The sequence below is a fragment of the Cajanus cajan genome, chromosome 2 (genome assembly GCF_000230855.2).
Source record: "Cajanus cajan strain Asha chromosome 2, NIPB_CcT2T_4, whole genome shotgun sequence".
Lineage (NCBI taxonomy): Eukaryota > Viridiplantae > Streptophyta > Magnoliopsida > Fabales > Fabaceae > Cajanus > Cajanus cajan.
In genome coordinates, this window is record NC_138518.1 from 5,367,959 (window position 1) to 5,389,108 (window position 21,150).

At 30.2% G+C, this 21,150-nt stretch overlaps 1 non-coding gene across 1 annotated transcript; it reads left to right on the forward strand.

The window, feature by feature from the left end:
* The first annotated feature begins 8,917 nt into the window (after positions 1 to 8,917).
* LOC109817009 (uncharacterized protein At3g28850) lies at positions 8,918 to 11,182 on the forward strand. The gene has a single exon (XR_014431276.1). It is a non-coding gene; the product is annotated as an uncharacterized protein At3g28850 (transcript).
* The last annotated feature ends 9,968 nt before the right edge of the window (positions 11,183 to 21,150 follow it).

Sequence of the window (21,150 nt, forward strand, 5' to 3'; positions counted from 1 at the left end):
TGTAAATGTTTCTTACCTTTAAAATAGTTAAAAAAAAAGGTTATAATAAATACTAAAGTCTTTGTTATTAAGTGATCCAAAGTTGGATCTTTTGCTAATTTGTAATAAAAAAAATAACATATAATGCCAAATAAATGGTTTTTAAGATGTTATAAGTTCTTTTTAAAAAAAAAAAAAATTACAGTTATAAGAGTTAATTCGCCGACGACGGGTTAATTTAACGGAAGCGATTAATTCCCACAATGAGATGAATCCGTTCTTCTATGCCTATTGAGTGAGGTTTCCATATATTTAATACCAAAACACGTCTTGAATAATTTTTTTTTTTTAAAGAGATACATATAAAAAAATAAAAAGGTTGTGTATGCAAATATAATGTTTTTCTTTTCTTTTCATTTTGCTTTTATAAAAAATGTTTATTATCCCAATAAATTATAAATTTTCATTTTTATTATCTAACTTTACAACAAAATTGTAGACACGACTAATGGTAATAACATAGTAGCACATCATTTCATTAAGTGTAATATCATTAATAGTTTTTTTTTTCTCAAATAAAATGGTAGATATGAGAAGACATCTCATAACTATTGAACAGGAAACAAATGACATGTTAAAAATCTTTAGATCAAGCATCAACATCCATTGAGTAGTTAGACGAAATTTAATAATGTCAAATTTGATTTTAGATTTTCCTTGTCAATTTGAGGTAAGATAAAGACAACATCATCAATAGTACTACACCATTAAGTGGTATGTCATCAAGCATTATATCATTAAAAATGTCACGATATATTATTTCAACTTTTAATTATTTAATTATCATATATGTCACCAAATTATCAAAAGTGTTAATTAAGCCTATTGACCCAGTGATTGTAAGGCTTGTCTTGGGACATGAGGGGTTAACCTAGTGTTCACAAGATTGATTCTTGTTAATATTAAAATAATATTTGATCAACATAAGTCACATCCTACGAGCGTAGATTAGTTCTTAATTGTTAATTTTTGAATATTGCGTGGGATCGTGTCTATTTATAAATAAAAAGTGTAAGACCAATTACATAAGACACTTGTCAAGTGAGGTTATTTTAAGAACTAAACTAGACTAAGAATTTACTAAAAGTCTATTTGATTAGTCCTGTTTAAGAATTGGTTAAACCCATCTAGAAACTTCAATATGAAACAAGTTTTTAAACTAGACTTTTAAAAATGTTACATCAAGCCTTAAAAAACTTAGGACAAATAATTAGTTATACTTGGGCCTGGAATTTTTTTAAAACAAACTAGACTTATTAAGTAAAGCCTTGTTTAGCCTAACTTGTCACATTGTTTTCTTCTACTCCATTTTGCCTCTTTTTCTATCCCAAGCTCTATCACTTCTTTCTCAACCAATTGGTTAGGAAATCTTCTATAGAGAAAAGATAAACACTAGAAGGGTGAGAGGTTGAATAATGTCTATTAAAAACTCACTTTTTATAAACACCGAAGTAGTATATTAACTTTAACAATGTAGATGAAGAGACAAAAAAGAATAACACAAGATGTTTTTATAGTGGTTTGTCTCAACCATTGAGATTGCATCTAGTTCTTGATCATCTATATCAAGTTTCACTATCTTTTACAAAAATACAAGTATTCTATTACAAGCCACTTTTGACTCAACCTAAGTATTCTTTGACTTCTCTCTTCAAATAACTACTCAAGTATATATTCTTTGAACACAAAACCTTTCTAAGATTCAAACAACCAAGTATTCTTTTACACTTAATCCTCACTAGGCTCAAAGGAATAACACTAAGTTAAAGTTGGGTAAGATAATAGTGTTGTTTCATCTTACTATCAAAACATGATATAGCCAAATAAGTGCAAAACTTGTTAACAAAAGGAATAGATTTTCACAAAATGTTCTTTATCTTGTGTTCTATGCCTTGTGTTTTTTTGTCTCTTTCTGAATCTTCAAGCTTCTTTAGATAAGTGCTTTAATGAAGATGTTTATTGCAAATTCTTGAGTGTTTCTCACAAGCTTGCTTAGCTTGTCTTCATTTTCGTTTTTTATGGAGATAAATGTCTCTTGGTGCATTAATTACTTACATTAAATGTATTTAACCAAATTGTCACTTCTTATCTAATTAAGGAAGTTATTTATCCCCCTTTTAGGTACTGAACAAGTGAAGCCATGCATGTGTGAGGCCAAATTAGCTTTTTCTAAGGAATTTTATGATTTAAGGGATCTGGTCATTCTTTTCTAATGCAAAACATGTTTTTTTTTGTTCCTTTCATTATTTATGAGTATCAAAGAAACCTTTTCACTTCGATATGTTAAGGAATCATGTGAACAAAGATTGACTTCGTAATCAAACATCATAAATGATATGGATTCAAAATAAACATCATAAAACATGGTTAAGACACACAACATAGAGTTCAAGTTGAATCAACCAAGTTTTGATATCACTAAATGTTACACCCTATACCCCGTTAGATATTATTCATAAAAATATAATGAATACAATGAAAGATTAAATATATAAAATACTTTTATTAATTATAAACAATGGAAAAAGGTTTGCATAAAATGCATCCAATATAAAGGACTCACATTCAGTTTTTGACTAAACCAAAGTTCTAAAACATACTTAACGTGAATTACATGAATAACAAAAGTAACTAAAAATAAATGTGGTTCTCCAAAGGCTATTACAAATCTCAAAAGAAACTAACAAAGGATTCCCAAACAATGTGTTAAATCCAACATGATCTCAAAAGCATAAATCTAAATGTCTAATGTCACATCTTATTAGAATATATCCTTATAAAGAATCACAAGGCCTAAGCCTCATTATCAACATCAACCTCTTGATGATCATCACCTACAAATGGCATTTAGTCAAACAAAAAACAAAACAATATGATAAAAAGGGAGAAAGATACATTCCACACATGCTTCTAGTGTGCAATATGACTGAATAATTTGTACTCGCTAAAAAAACATAAGCATAAGGCATAACAATATATATACATAAGCAACCTATTTATAATAAACATTAGAATATAAAACTCTTAACATAATTATCCCATCATCTCATCACAAAACAATTATCCAATGCACAATTTACTACTGACTTATATAGTTCTAAATGCATGTGGAGGCATTTCGAAGACACACTCAAAGGGTAGCTTAGGAGGCATGTTGATTGTAGATACTTATCTAAGGTGCTTAGCACCCAACACTCACTAGGGGGAAGAAACAATAGGACGCATTAGGATAGTGATGTTGCACAAGTTACACCTCATGCACATAATAGGAGAAACTGAGACTCCTAAACCTTGTTACCTCTAAGGTCATGAATCTCCACAATCACGAGGGGAGCCTTCCCTAATACTATATTCCACATTGATACCCTATCACAAAATCATTTTATACATATGATGCATGTTACACACAAGACTCAATGCAAGACTCAATATCACGTCATCACTAATCACATGTCCACATTATTCACATCATTGCGACTAAGCATGTATGCCCAGACTTTTCACACGACTAAGCCATCAACTTAGACTTCACAATAAATGTATTTATAAGGTTCAGAATATACACGACATCAATTAGTAATACCTCAAACACAAGATCATCAAGAGATCAACTCCAACTAAGTATTTTTATCAATCGCTTAACTACCTATCACACTTCTATTAATATCAAAGGTCATGTTCTTAAGCTAATTATTATCAAATCACCTTGAATTAGTAATATAAACTCATATCACATTCTAGGGGTGGTGCTCGACGAGACACATATTATGCTTGACGCCATCCCTCTGAAAAGAAACATTGTGCTCTTTGGAGGTTTATCGCCATGCATGGCAATACCCATGCTCAGAGTCGCAATCACAGAGAGCTCATGGAGCTCTCATGTCTAGCATGGTCAACACCAGGCTTGGTGACTGAGCCACAAAGAGCAACCCATGCTCTCTGGAGCTCCCTCACCCAACACGACCTCACCAATGCCTGATGTCATTGAATAAAACGTTCTTTTCTCCTAAGGGTTCTAGTGCTTGACACTAAGACCCCCATGCTTGACGCAATTGCAGTTTCATGCAATTTATAAAAATTGTGAAAATTGTACAAGTTGGGGTTTCTCACTTGTTTTTCAATCAAATTGGCTAAATCATCAATGCACTACTAGATTTTGATTCTTTAACAACATTTTCTTATTTACATTTGTTAAAATGTTACTATATATTAACTAAATAGGTTATTTTGCAACACTTTTTTTAAAAATGTCATTATAGATAAAGTAACATTTTTTATTTCAATATTATTCTTTCTAATTGTTTTCAAAATCAAAGTCCCATATCGAGTAAAAAAATTTCACATAGGTTATTTTGCAACATTTTTTTTGAAAAATGTTACTATAATTGCTTATAAAATCAAAGTCCCACATCGAGTAAAAAAAAGTATATTTCTCTTACCTCTAATTGTTACCCATAATTAAAGTCCCACATTGAATAGATTAATGACTCATAAAAAGTATATATAACCATATAGTTATACTTAGATAAATGAAATTTGATATTTTATATATAATTAGTGGTAACTAATTAAGAATGTCTTTAATCTTCTCTCAAAGAACTCCAAGGAGTTTAAGAGGCATAAAAATATAATAATTGATAGTAATATATCTAAATTAAAATTAATTATCATTTTATAAAATTAACAAAATATTGGCAACATCATTAAAATGTTACAAAAATAATACTTTGCTAACATTTAAAAAATGTTGCCTAATTATATAAAAATGTTATTAAAAGTCTTTAGCAACATGGACTATATACAACATTTGATAACATGTTGCTAAAGAAAATTAGTTACATTTATACATCATTAAGTAACATTTTTTAAATGTTACTAAAAACTATTTGTGTTGTAGTGATGGAAGCCTAATGTTTGTACCATTAATTACCCAATAAACACACCAATTGCGTAACTATTAATTATATCAATCAATCTCCAAACTAGCTTTATAAATTGGGGTTTCTATAGTAATCTAAGATTCTCTATAGGAACTCAAGATTCAGTTCCAAATAATTAATACAACATCTCAGTGCACAATTCACATTAAACTTTAGTAAATCAAAGCCAAACTACTAAAAGTTTATCAAATCCCACTACCCAACAATAATCCTACACCCATGAGCGAGATAGCTCACCTCCTTACCTAAATAAGCACTTAACAAAGGCAAAGGATCTTTAGGGTGTGGTTCCTTCTTGTAGCTTTGATGTTTTTTCTAAGTGTCTCTAACCTTTGAGAGAAAAAAAAGAAGCGTATAATATGTAAAGACATGAAGGGGAAAACTGATAACTTAACCTCCTTTGAATAACTCCCTAACCCAACCATAACTTGTGGGTTAAAGAATTTTGGAAGGACTAATGAATCTTAGAGTAAGCTTATGAGACTTGAATACTCTACTAACACTGACCCAAAAAATTACTTTTAGCAATACATGATCTTCTCTTTAAGTCGAGATCTTTCCTCCTTTATCATGGTAACTTGGGGTGTTACAACCTAATCAACACAATTATGGAACTTGATTATAAACGGGACAAAATTAAAGGATTCAATTAGCATAATTAAAATATGTCATACTAAAATTACACAATTATTATTTTTGTAAAATAAAAATACAATTAAACTTAAATGTAAATACTATCTCTTGACCTATACATTGCTGTCAAAAGTTTAAAATTTTAACTAATTTGGATAATAATTTTATATTTGTTAATATTTTATATACATTTTCCCAAAACTATATGTAAAATAATTAAGATATCATTTTTCTAATTTTCCCCACTAATTAGTTCATTTATATTCAAGTAATGACTTTTTGACTAATAAGTTTCTCTCATAGCCATCATACTCAAGAGAGTCCAGAAAATTAATTAATGTATCATTTATGATTTTTGACAAAGAAAAAATTACTAAGGACTTTTGTATATAAACCAATTAATACAATAAATCATTTAAATGAAGGCTTATAAAAATAACTAGAGCAAACTCTTTCTTAGTAAAATTATTAGCCACACCGTAAGCCCGTAACCGAGAAATGAGAGTAATAGTGAGTTAATTTGTTGTTCATAAAAATTACGACAAAAATTGAGTTCAAATTCAAGATTTTATATATAGAAAAAAGAATAATTTTTATTATCAGACCGATTCTAGTAATTTTATTAATATTAGGAATAAAAAATATTTTATGGCTCTTAATATTTATTTTAAAAAATAAAATAAAAAATAATAATAAAAAAGTAAAATTTGTGAGTATTAATGGATAAAATTTGTCATAAATAATAAATTGCTAACCTAAATAAATATTAATAAATAATAGGTACAAATACTTTTTTACTAGTTAATAAACAAGACAAAAACATATATCATGATGTTATTAGTACATGATGCTACCTGCTGAGTAAAATTACTTAAATATTCATATTTATCTTATGTTTTTTTTATTATTTTTAATATTTCAAGAATATTAATGTTATATATACATTAAAAAATTAATGTCAATTATGTTTCTTTAATATTTCTATAGAATTAACATCAAATACAAATTTAAGTTTATTTGTAATACTTTTTTTTTAATTTTCTAATACAAAATCCAATATCCATAAATATTTGAAAGTATTAATAAAATTCATAGTATACCCATATAACAAATACTAATACAAGTATGAGACAAGTACGAGATGAATTTTATTTAATAGAGCAAGAACGAATATCCTACTTCCACTCTCACGAATTTTATTATCATTTTTAAATAAATATTTATTAAAATAGAATAATAATTACTTAAATTTTTTAATTTTTTCTTTTTTAATAATTGAAAGATATAATGACCCAACAAATATGAGTAAAGATAGTTATCAAAGAGAGTATCCATTTATATATTAATAAATATAAATTATTAAAAAAAGCATAAAAACATTTTCTTGATCAAGTCTCTCCTATTTACCTTAAAAAAAAATCTCTCCAACTTGGCTCAGAGTGTCGGTGGTAAACACGAGCGAAGCGAAACTGCAAAAGCGCGTATACACCAGCGAAAAGCGCGTAGCATTGCTGCGAGTAACAGTACACATACCCAATCACAACATTTTTTTTTATTTAAAAAAAAAAAAACTTAACGAAAGAGGTTTCCACGAACATTGCAACATAACGTAATATATTTTATCCCATAAAAAATAAAAAGAAAATAGAATCATGACAACAACCAAAATAAATATTAAAAAAAACAACAACATAAGTCGAAGTAGGATAGAATTTCGATTGCACTTTCAAGCAAACCCATAATTTATATACATAATTTCTTCCGTCAACCATTAAAAGTAAAAATTGTGATATTAGTTATGTAATCAATGTAAATTGTGGTTTATGATTACACTACTCCATATATTATTTATCTTTATATTTTTTTACTTTATTTTTTAGAAAAATAAACTTTAAAATATCACATTCTCATATATTATTGATTTTCAGAAATGTAAAATATTCACTTTTGTTTTACTTGCTATATCTATGAAGAAAGGTGAATATTTTGTATTCTTGTTAAAATAAAAGTTACTTTTTACAATAATTACTTATTTCTGATTTATTTTTTCACATTTTATTTCTGTTTTTTATTTTTCAAAATTTTAATTAAATAAATTTTATTTTATTTTCTGAAACTACTAAATATCAGCCAACATGTTTATGAGATAATATTTTAAAGCATAATAAGGGGTGATGCCTATTGTTTCTATGAGATGGTCTTGCTCCAAAAAAATTATACACGCATAAATATCTATATATGAACAATACTATCTTAAAAGAAAAAATATTATATTTATAATTTTTAATAATAATTTTATACACTTTTATTTATTATATTTTTTTTATATTTTCCTCTGTTTTTCTAATCACATCTCACATTTTATCTCATACATCTTTTATTTATTTATTTATTATTATTATTATTATTATTATTTTATAAACTTCTAAAGAGAAACACAACTATCATTTCTCATAATTTTGTAGTGTCTCTTCATTTTTTTTTCTCTTAAGGACATTAGTTATAAGCAATATTTGTTTTTAATGTCAGAGAATCATAATTATTAGAAATTTATATATTTATAAATGATTAAAATTTGTTTGATTGGTTATAAATATTTTAAAAATATTTATAAATATTATTAAAAATAATTTTTTTTATTATATTAGATAAACAAATAAAAATAAAATGATATTTTTATTGAAATAAAATTCTTATTTTAACCAAAAATATTTCCATCTCTTCTTATAAGAATAATTTTATGAGAAATTTATATAAAAATTATTTCAAAAATATATAAATAATAAATTAAATATAAGAAATTAACATTTTTAATTTCAAATTTTTAGAAAAGTAAAATTTTTCATGTATTAAATGTCTCTAAATATTTCTTAATAAAAGAAAATTAAAAGAATATTATTTCATTGTGATGTCATAAAAGAAATGTATTACTTTTATTATTACAAAATTTAAGGATCTATTATACTTGTAAAACTTGAAACACAATATTAAAATATATTAAAAAAATTTATCGTTAGAATTATTCACTACAGTTTTAAAAGTCGAATATATTTTATTTTGCTGATATAATCTAGTAAAATTTATTTAATTTATATAGTTGTGATTTTTGCTTTATATGGTCAATTATTATAAATTTTTAAATTTTCATTAAATTTATTATATTAATTTTAAAATTATTATCTAACATTATTTTTTATATTTTATTCTAAAAAAATCCTCTAACACCCCTGATTAATGAATATATGATTTCTATTTTGAAAAAAAAAAAATCAGTAAAACAGACTGAGATCGAGTCCTCTGCATCTATTCCTACTCCGCCACTTCTGCAGTGAAATATTATTCTACCTTAAAACAAAAATTCAGAGTTTCTTTTTTGGGTTCTGTGACTTTTGTCCATAATAAACTCCAGAAGTAACATTCTTAGAATCTAGTGTATCGTTATTCTTCCTCTCTCTTAAACTCTAGAGAGAGAGTGTGCGTGTGCGTGTGGTGGATTGATGATGAATGGTTGTTGAATGATTGATGTCTAGCCCTCTTTCTTTGACTTTGGATTCATTTCTGTTACCATCCCATTTCTATTTTCTTTCCTTTCCATCTGTGAGTTTTTTTTTTTTTTTTTCCTGTTCCTTTTGTGGTTCTTCCATTCAATTCAAGACTTGTTCTTCGTTATTACCAGTTGCCAAATTCTAACAACTGAAAAATCTTTACCTTACACTGCCACTTCTGGAGTATGAATGAAAGATGGCATCAAAGTTGTGTCTTTTTCACATTCTTTTCGTTTGATGATGCAAGTACTTTGAGTGGACTGGATTTGTGGTGGTAGTTCTTTTGTTTTTGTTTGTGGGGTGTTTTTGATTGCCCAAACAAAGTTTGGTTTTTTGGTTTGTCTGTTGATTTGTCGATTCAGATTTGTGTTTTGTGTGATTATGGGTTGTGCAAATTCCAAGCCAAAGGGATGTCAACATTGTCATTGCAACTGCGATACCCCTTATTATTCCTCTGTGCCTAGAAGCTTCTCAGTGCATGTGCATCACCCACCTCAAAGCAAAGGAGACAGTTACCATGTTGTGGCACTCACATCAACCACATTAGGTTCTCTTGATCATGGCAATGGTTTGAAGTTTTCCAATGGGAAGGGCAAGGGCAAAGTCATTGACAGTGACAGTTTCAATGACGAGGAGGGGGAAGAAAAGGAAAAGGAAAAGGAAAAGGAGGAGAATGAGGCAAAGACATCCTGGACTGATATGATTGAGCAAATTCTGCCAAAGGCTGTTCTCAAGACTCCAACCTCAACACCACCTCATGAGCCAGAGACAATCAACACATGGGAACTGATGGAAGGCCTTGAGGACACAACAAGCCCTTTCAGATCACCAAAGCACTTCAAGAGCTTCTCTTTTGATGTCAATGTCAATGGCCATGTTGATCCACCCAAGCCTTGTGGTTTCATTGAGAGTGGAAAATACAATGATGATTCAGCCAAACCAATGTGGTCTCAGATGAGTGAGAAGGGATCAAATGATTTTGATTTTGATGACTCTCAAGAGAACAAAGAGGTCGTTGATACAAAGGGGTTGTCTATTGAGGAAGAGAAGGTGAGTAATGATGTTGTTATGGATTTGAAGGGTGGGAAGGAAAAGGTGGTGTTATATTTCACTAGCCTGCGTGGGGTGAGGAAGACTTATGAGGATTGTTGCCATGTGAGGCTAATTCTGAAGGGGTTGGGAGTGAGGCTGGATGAGAGGGATGTGTCAATGCATTCAGGGTTCAAGGAGGAGCTCAAGGAGCTATTGGGGCATGGATATGGTAAGGGAGGGTTGCCAAGGGTGTTTGTTGGGAGGAACTACATTGGTGGAGCTGAGGACATTCAACAACTTCATGAGGATGGGCAACTAGGGAAATTGCTTGATTGTTATGAGAAGATTGATGACACTACTGATGGAGTTGATGATGGGGGAGTGTGTGAGGCATGTGGGGATATAAGGTTTGTGCCTTGTGAAACTTGTTTTGGAAGTTGTAAAATCTACTATGAAGGGGATAATGATGATGATCAAGAAGAACAAGAAGATGGGGAGGTAGGTGAGTTTGGATTCCAACGTTGCCCTGATTGCAATGAAAATGGACTAATCCGCTGCCCCATGTGCTGCTACTAGTTACATGTATCCTCCATGGGAAACAATCCTGATTAGGCCGGATATGACTGTTACATAACATGTATCCTCTATGAGAGATAATCCTGATCAGGCTGGATATGACTGCTATGAGTGACAATGATGACATTTAGTTTAACACAGGTAATTGAACCAATTTTTGGAGTTGTGTCTTCTGGTATTTGTTTATAGTGAGTTTTTGTTGTACAGTGAGTTTTGGTGTGGTTGATCATATTAGAGAAAAAAGGAAGGAGATACAACATTGAATAACATTTTCATGTTCTAATCAGTCCCTCTGCACAACTAGTGCAATTTACTGCATAGTGTATACTTTTCTTTTTTCCTTTTCCAGAAAACAAAAAGACTTGTTGTATACATTTTCCTTTCATGCAAAAAGAAATGCAGAGAGTTACAAGGGTATAGTGGCATTCACGTTCTTTCACTTCACAATGTGTTCTTCTCCCTTGGACAATTTCAAGGCTAATGTGCTCTTCTTCCTTAGAAAATTTTAAAGCTGTGATGTTTAGCACTTATTCACAATGGTAGCTCAAATGCTCTTCTAAGTGTAATAAGAAATGAACCTACTTTAAACTAATTACATAATGCAACTACCATGTTTTTCAATTGATAACAAATGTTGGCCTCTACTGAAGACAAGATCAGTAGCTGTTAGAACACTGATTTATATTGGATTACAATTTCTTTCTTGGGAACAAAGAATAAACGTTACCCATTTTCCTTATTTGTAGAAACAGGCGTTTGCTAATAAGTTATTTTAATGATTTCTGCACTACCAACTTCATATAATAGTTTTGAACTGAAAAGTGTTCGCAGCATCATACCACCTTTTCATTTTTACTATTAAACATAGGTTAATGTTAAGGGGTCAGAAAATAATATAATACATTAGGGGGGCAATGATTATTTTTGGTCAGAAAATAATACATTACCTTGTGGCTAAGTCAAATCTTGATTCTTTAGACTCAAATGTAATCCGTGACTGCTGTAACCAATTACACCGTTTCTTCTGGAACCAACAGAACCGTTCAAATTAAATCACATAAATAATTTTCAACTAAAAGAAAGTTTTAATATGAAGCGGCTTTAGTTAGTTCTTAATATCTATTTAAGGTGCATTTGTTTCTTCTCTTTTGTGGTTGTTATCAACCACATGCGTTTAAGTTAATGCACATTGACTCTATTGCATTGAATTTTTTATAAGCAAGAAAAAGACCTTGTCATACATAAGCTGATGCACATAAATTGAGGAGGCAAGAAAACTCACCAATTTTGACTTAGCTACCATACCAACACATGACATATTTGATACCCTTCTAAAGGTGCACTAGAAAGTAGTAAAGTATTTTCCAGACATTTTTGTTATAATCATTACAGAGACGGTGCCACAGTTGAGCCACTTAATTAGGGGAAATAACCTATTAATTCATGAAATTTAAAATTAGAAATCCAGGTTGTGCCATTAACTAAAGGATGTACCACCATGGAACTACTAATGATACAAAAGATTTGTGCCAAAGATTCTAACTTTTTCCTGCTCCTTTTTCAATCATGTTCATGTGTTCATGCAGAAAATGGGGGTCCCCTATTGGTAAGAAAATCCTAGTAGGTTGTTAGTCTCCTTGTCATAGTCATCCCATCAAAATCATAACTAGTGGTAGATGACAATTACAATGCAATAATGAATCAAATGTCAATCATGTATTTATGCATGTTATGGATAATGTACAAGGAAAAGTGGAAAACAAAATTTAGGAGATACTGGGCTAGTGTGTTACCTAATTTCTTATTCTAAGGCGCTGATATGCTTTAACAATTAATGATTTTTTCCAGTATAACCGTGATAGTCAGATTTGAGCTTGTAAATTACACAAATTACCCCTAGTATTTCACCACTAACTCAACAATTAATGACTAATATTCAATAACACATCTTACTTATTTAGAATATAAAATAGAACAGTTGGAAACAATTCAATATAGCAAGTTATTTTGGCATATTTATACTTTATTTTTAAAAATACATAACTTAAGTATCAACTATTTATTATCAAAACTGATCAGCTAGATTATCCCGACAAATATCAAAATCAACAAAAGTGAATAGATATTTAACACTAATAATATATTATAATAAGTGTCATTAATCAATTATTTTGTCACTATATTTTCGCACCGATAATATGGTAACAAAATAAATCATTAATTATTAAAAGTATTACTATTTTTAAAGTGTAATTTTGATATACTATTCATATAAATATATCACTTGGTTATTATTAATTAGAAATCAGTTTAGAATATCTTTTAAGTAATTATTATAAAAGGTAATTTTTGATTATATAATAATTTGTAATTTGATGAAAATATAAATTAAAACACTTTTATATTGGGAATATTTATTCCAGTTAAATTTATACTTGAAAACAAAAACAAGCAAAAGAATCGGCTGAAATTATCACTTAATTTGGAAATTTACATCAATGTTATATTTCTCAAATTTACATCTCTTTCAATATCTCAAAATTGCCTTCTGTTTTTTCTTCCTTTTCTAAATTTATCACCTAAGATTTCCTTTGGGTCGGTGGTCCTAGCAAATATATGAGCTGTTTTGTATGTTAGCAGTGGGATGGATGCTCATTGCTATTTAAAATAAAATATTAGTTAGTCAGCTTTATGTTGAGAAAATGAATTCCTGCCATCATCTTGTCATGTTACTCCAAAGAAAAAGCTCCTCATAACTATAACTGTTAAAGGCTGTTATTGATCGTACATGAGAAAAAGAAACTAGATACAATTTTTTAGTGTTCTTTTTATACTGATTTAGTTTAATACATTGGATCCAGAATTTTTTTAAAGAAAATTTAATCAGATTTTTAAATTAAAAAAATTGTAGTCAAACTCTTGATCATTTAAGATTTTTTTAATTAAAATTTTAAAATTAACAAAATTGCTATAAATTATTAAGAATTTTTAATCAGATTTTTACATTAAAAATTTGTAATCAAACTCTTGATCATTTAAGATTTTTGTAATTAAAATTTTGAAACTAACAAAATTGTTATAAATCACTACTTTTGTGATAATTTCAAGCCACCACAAATTAACTCTAGAGATTCAATTAAAAAATCATAAAATATTAAGAACTTGATTATAAATTTTTAACATTTATAATTATTTTTTTAAAAAAAAGTTTATAATCTACTAGTGTATTAAACCTGTTATTTTAAAGTTTTATTTTTATTAGAATAGAATTCTAATTTTAATTAAAAAACAACACCAATAATATTTTAAAATTATATGTAGTTTTTGTAATATATATACACATAATAATATACACACACAAGTACAAGACTTTGCAAAAGGATTAACTGGCATGTAGTCTTGTAGAGAAACAAAAGAGGGGGATCTACACTGCCCATCCAGCAAACCAAGCCTGTATATATAACACCAATGTAACCAAAAATCTGTAGCAAAGTGCATTTTAATAGTGAAAGTTGCTCAAATATTTCTTAATTACATATTTTCTCATTGGCATGTATGAAGAGTCAAGACCAATGTGACAAAAAAGAGGACAATCAAATAATGAAGAGAGGACGTGACATGCACCTTGTTATTATGCCCCAAAAGATACTATAGGCCGGCAATGGCAAAGCAATTGTTGGGTTGTAAAGATAGGGTTGCAGGATGTATAAAGCATAAAGCATTACACTCTGGTTGGCAGGTATGTATATCAGCATTAAAATATATACAAATAGTCACATGTTATCATAATTCTAGACTGCTTCTAAAATTATACTTTTTGAAGTAATGATTTAGGGTGCGTTTCAGTTAAAACTTGAGAACTTGTTCAATAACTTTCAGCACATGGGGATAGGTTCTAAATTATTACTTTTAATAATAAATATTATCTTGATTAACATACATAAATTAAAATACCAATAATATGTATTTATTTTTGTGGTATTTTTTTTTAAGGATAAAGAACTCAAATTTTTTTTATTAATTATCTTTGACTCACTTTAATTTAATCTTAGAACAACTTAAAAAAATATTTTATATCAAGAAATTTTATTTATAGTTAAAGTTCATCGTTTCTAAAGAAATGTATAGAATAAATTATATATCTTAATGATAGTTTTCTTTTAAGGACAAAATACTCATAAATCTTATTATCATTAAAATTATTATTATTGAATAAACATCTTTTAGAATAAATTATTTACATTTCTAGTAGTTTTTTTTAGTACAAAATACTAATACTTTGGATTGATCATATATAATTATTTTTAAATTAGTTAATTTTTACTCAAGCAGGAAACAATGTTAGAATGATCAGGGAAGCTTTCCATGTCTAGAAATTTTCTCTTACAATCAAGTGATGACCCCATTTTACATATTGATGGAAAATCATTCTTGAAGATTATAGGACCTTTGACAAGAGCAATGTCAAGAAGAATGCTAGAGGAGTGAGATTAAGGTGAAGGTAGAAGGTCAAAGCTTCTATTGAGCTATAGACTTATTTTATAGTTCATTTTTTTTTTCTTGTAAATATTTTTCCTTTATTTTGACCTTGTATTTTAGGTCTAATAGTGTAGGTAATTTTTTTTTTCTTATATTGTTTTTATTTAAGGGTGTAATTAGTAGATTGGGGGGATGTAACTAGTTAAGTCTTGTTAGACTTATTTGGGCTTGGATGGCTTAAATTCCTTTTGACTCATTGGTATTGGATGTCCACTTGCTTATGCAAGTGGTTTGGATGTCCAAACCAATCCAAGCTTGCCATCTAAGTTATAAATTAAGTCATATGGCTTTGATAGTGATATTTTAACAAACTTGTTAAATGTAATCATTACTTAGGTAGTTGTAATGATTAATCTAGGTAGTTGGAGTTAACTTAAGCTAATCTAGGTTATTCATAAATTAGGATTAGTTTAGCTTGCTCCATAAGTTTCTAGACAATTAACTAGACTTCTAAAAATTTAACTAGAGTTGGTTACCTTAACTACAAGATAGCTAAGCATGGTTACACTTAACCATGATTAGTCTAGCTTGCACCATAAGCCAACTAAACTCTATATATTGTAGCTTTGACCCATTGTTGTACTAGTTTTGAGTATTATACATGATTTGGATGAAATTTCTCTCCAAACTCTTTGAGAGCTTGTTTCTCTCTTTGAAATTCTTCCTTTTCGCTTATCCTTTCTTGAGTACGGTGAGAAATTGAAGAGACTTATCACTCTTTAAGAGTGTGGCGCCACCTAAGAGAGATCCTACCTTCTCTTAAGGTGTGGTTATGTTGAGGCCAGGAGTGGATAAATGGTTTGTTAAATTTGCAGTTGTTTGGAATGCAAAGGTCCAAAATATGGGGAGGAAATGAGACGTGGTTGAGTAAGCAATGAACAATTTCAATTAAATGTCAGTGTTTACTTTTAGAGAAGTCATTGTGTTCGGGTGTATGAGGTGGAGTTATCATGTGTGAAATTCCATGTTTTGTAAAAAGGGTTGAAGTTTGATAAGATCACCACCATTATCAGAATAGAGGATTTTGATTTTAACATTAAATTGTCTTTCCACTGTGGTTTTTTAAATATTGGAAAAATTATCAAAATGTCATATTTAATTTTCAAAGGATATAGTCAAACATATTTTGTAAAGTGATCCACAAAAATGATATAATAACAAAAACAACTGTCAATTGATTTAAGTGGAGGAACCCCCAACCACCTTAGTACAAAAGTTCTAAAGAATAAATACTAGAAATAAAGAAATTGGATAAAGGAAGCTTATGACTTTTATTTAAAAGACAATTTGTACATTTATTGAAAGAACCAAAAAATGAAACGCTACTAGTCTTAAGAGCATGAAAGAGAGTTAGGGAGGTTGATGATCAAGGAGTTGATGCCAAAGGTGGAAGGAATGGGTTTGAAATTGTACACGTTATCTTCTTTCAATCCTCATAGAAGAATCTCCCCAGTTTGCAAATTTTTCTCCTCAACATGCTAAGGAAAAATTCAATAGGAAACTTTATTAGTCTAACAAATTCATAAATGAATATTAAATTTTGAGTAACATTGAAGCATATAAGATATTTAAGAGCTTCAATGGAGAAAAATTAATGGAGATAATGGTTGAGCCAACATGTATAATAGGAAGATAATTACCATTTGCAATTTGAGGATTATAAACACCATGATACCTATTCTTAATAGATATATTATTCAAATCATTAGTGATGTGGTGGGAAATACAATAGTCAAATTCATGAAGGTGGGTATGAGTTTGAAGGTTCAATGGTTGGAGAAACATAGGTAGATAAATTGTGTGCCATGCTTGGATAACCTTTTGATCTTTCAACAATATTTTGCAATAATATGCAAAGGAGTGGGGAAATGATCCTCATGTTGTAAAATTATTTCAAAGTCCACCAACTTATCATAGTATTCATTGAAATGGATAGATAGGTCCCTGGTACGAATAAAAGTAGTAAACTCTTGAAATGATGGTCCCAAACAATTGAGAGAATGAATAACCAAACCAAGATCATTTGTAGCACTATACTCAAGTAAGTTGGGTAAGTTGTGATAATTTTTGGCGAAAGGTCTAGTTAGCCTTGAGAGGGGAAAATATATAAGGTTTTGTTTTGAGTTGAGCTTCATAAGTTCAAAATTTTCAGACCTTAGAAGGAAAATTTCTAGATACAGGAATTATGATTTGTTTTTTCTCTTCTTCCTAGATCCCTTTGGTGCTTGAGGATTGTTATTGGATAATGGATTCAAAGCATTTGAAGGTTGAGAATCTAAGTTAGGTGGAGGTCGGAATCTCAAAGCCTTTTTTCTTCTTATTCCTCTCATTCTCTTTCAGAAAGTTTAGAATCAAGGTAAGGAAAGTTAGGATTAATTTTTGATTGAATTATTTTGTTGTATGAGAGTGAGATTATCAATTGATGCATGAATTAGAGGATTTGTAAATTTAAAGGTTGTGTTGGTGGGGTTCTGGTTATTCTTGAGGTGGCTTAGATGATTTTGATGACATTGACAAATTTTGTAGTTGCATGTTGTGGTTTTGAGGAAAAATGAGTTGTTGGGAAAATATATGTTAGCGTGATTGAGTTTCATGCATGAATTAATGTATGAGTTGGGTGGATTTTTGGATGATTGACATGTTTTGCTAGGATGATGTTTTTGAGCTTTGAATCTATATATGTTTTGGGTTTGGTCGCTTAGAGTGCCCATGGGGGTCACTCCAAACGAGTTTGGGTGGTTTCTTAGAGATGTCCTTTGATTTGGGTCACTTAGAGCGAGTTTTGGACACTTTGAGTGAATTTTGGACGCTTAGAGCGAGTTGTTGGTCGCTTCAACTGAGCTAAACTTAAGTAAGTATATGGTCGAATTTTCTTTTGTGGTCTTCAGGAAAGTTGTAGATCTAGATGTTAGATTTCCAATGACTTTGAAATCATCCAAAAAAAAAGGTTTAGAATTCCATTTCTGACATTTTTAGTGAGTAAAGGTCAAGCTGTCAACATTTACGAAAATTATTACAGTTTTTGTGATTTTCAAAAAAGTAGATGATGGAGTTAGAACTTGAAGTATTCATATGATTTCTAAAGAACCTTTTTATTATTAGAGTAGTAGAATTTCCTATGTATTATTTTATGTGAAGATTGTCATTGTATGATAGTTTATTTGGATAAGTTGTATGTTGTACATATGTATGATGTATGATTTTGGAGACCATTGATATGCCGTGTATGGATGATGTTGTTGTTGATCCTTATATGTATTGCTCGGATGTGATGCATATAGATTATGTATGGTGAGATGCGGATGCTGAGAATATGGTATGACACTAAAGCATGTTGGCTAACTTAGGACTTAAGAAGTGAAGATTATTTTAAAATCTAAAGATCCCATGTGACACCCTCTACCCCAACATTAATACACAATAAATGTAAACAATAATTTTTTTTTCTTTTTGAGTAAATAAAATCTTTTATAGTTGATAACATCTTTCATGGATAAAACAAATGTCTCAATTATCATAAGATAGAAGGTTCACATTCGTGACTCATAAACCATAAAAAGTCAACATGTAAGTATCAAAACTCAAGAAATCATAAAAAAATAATAAAGGAAATATAGATTAATTCCAGTAAAGGTGACAGTGTCTCCTAGTTAGGAATTAATTTATAACTTCCAAATCATGTAAAAAATATAACAAAGATACACACTTTGGCCTTTCATCAAGAACATTCAAAATTACAATTCTCAACATACACTTTTCTTGGATTCAATCGCTGCAACTATAGACTTCATCTACGTTATACCTTCGCTAGAAATTACAAAAGAAAACTAAGGTTTTTAAAACAATAACATCCTAAACTAAGCCCAGTTATGCCTTGATGTCACATATCCTATCAGAACATGCCCAACTGAAACCTTAAGCCTTATCACCAACATCCTCATGATGATGATCACCTACTACATAATTTAAACATGTACAAGAATAACAAGGGAGTGAGAAATATGTCACTCGGTTCCAAGTGCAGAAATAAAGGTTAGATAATACACACACACACAACAAACATAAGTCACATGTAAACAATACACATACACAATCAATATCACATGCACACTCAATTATCATGCAATGATGTCATGGACTCGACTCATAAATGCATGCATGTGGCACCATACGGAAGTTTCACATTTCTCATCATTTCATCACATAGCTTGTTACATCACTGGTATGCAGCCTAAGCGGCACACCTGGAATAAGTCATTTTATCACATAGATTGTTACATCACTGGTATGCATCCTAAGTGGCACACCTGGAGTTATATATGTATATGATGCATGTCATACATTCACTATTTCATTAACTCAATATTTCACTTATCATGGAATTTCATTTATTACCTCATAAGGTTCACATAGGAATTCATAGAGCACTTTAGTTCATATTAAAATTTATCTATTTTCAAAATAACCACATATTCATTCATCATCTCCAACAAGGAACACAACAGAGTAATTAGAAAGTAAAACAGAACACATTCATGTTCCTAGAAACATACATCAGGCAAGGGATTGGGGCCAATCTGACTACCCAACAATTATTCCCACATCCCGAGCGAGGTTTCTCACTCCCCCCTTACCTCGATAAGCAAGAACTGAAACTAGAGCAGAACCTTGCTAATCTCCTCCTCTAGATTCCCCTTAGTCTTTAGAAGGTTTAGAAGATGAAGAAGTCAGAAGTGAATAGCATGATTTGAAATCATGCCTAAGTGATGGCATCCTTACTTGCATAAACTTGAGATGATCAACAAAGAATAGGACGCCTTCTCCAAGGATCAAGTTCTTCAAAGGTGGCACAAGGTTTTAGGGTGGATGATGATGGAATGGACGAAAATGGAGGTTGGGTAGAAGGTGTTTGATGAAAGGCTTGAGAAAGGTACTCTAGGGTTGGCTCACTTCATGGTGATGAAGGCCACTTCTAGGGTTGTTTCTCTCAAGGTGGAGATGGGAGGGAGGTGGCCGAATTAGCCAAGGGTGACTAAGGAAAGATATAAAGGCACAAAAGGCTCTCTTTATATTCAATATCCAAAGTATTTACAAGGTGTGGTGCCTAGGGTATTTATAGGAGTGGGAGGCATCTGGGGTTGCATTTAGGGTGCCAAATGCACACCAAATGAAACCCAAATTAACCCTAGATGCAACTTGGTGGCCAAGGATGGAATCTTTGGGTTTAGTTAGGCTACATCTAGGTGCATGATAAGACCATGCAACCTTTGCCCTCCACTTGGGCCTAAGCCTTTCTAAGTCCAAAAATAGGTCCAAACACCACCAAAAATGTGTCTAGCTCCCTAATTAAATACCTTATCCCAAAATTAAAAACCTATGATCTAAAACACCCCATAATACAAGGGTAAAATGGGAAATACAAAAGAAAATAAATCCTATGACTAAGATACCCCAAAATACAAGGGTAAAATAGGAAATTAAAGATAAGGGCAAAAATAGGAATAAAAATAAATGCTATAAAAACTTAGGAGCTAAGGCCCAAAAGTAGGCTTACTCCTCCTATGATTTTTCAACACTAACCCATTCCTCTTGCTTCCTTCAATATATTACCTCTTGGTCTTCTTGGCCTTAGTGTTATTCCATCACTAAGCCTCCTATTTATAAGCATTCAGGGGTGGTCGGAACGGCCCGTTCTGGATCCGTCTGTTATATACAAAATTTACAACTGGAACGACCCGTTCTCAAAATCAGAACGACCCGTTCTCAAAATCAGAACGACCCGTTTTGGGGTTGATTTTAACACACATTGGTCATAATTGGAACGACCTGTTTCTAACTTAGATTTT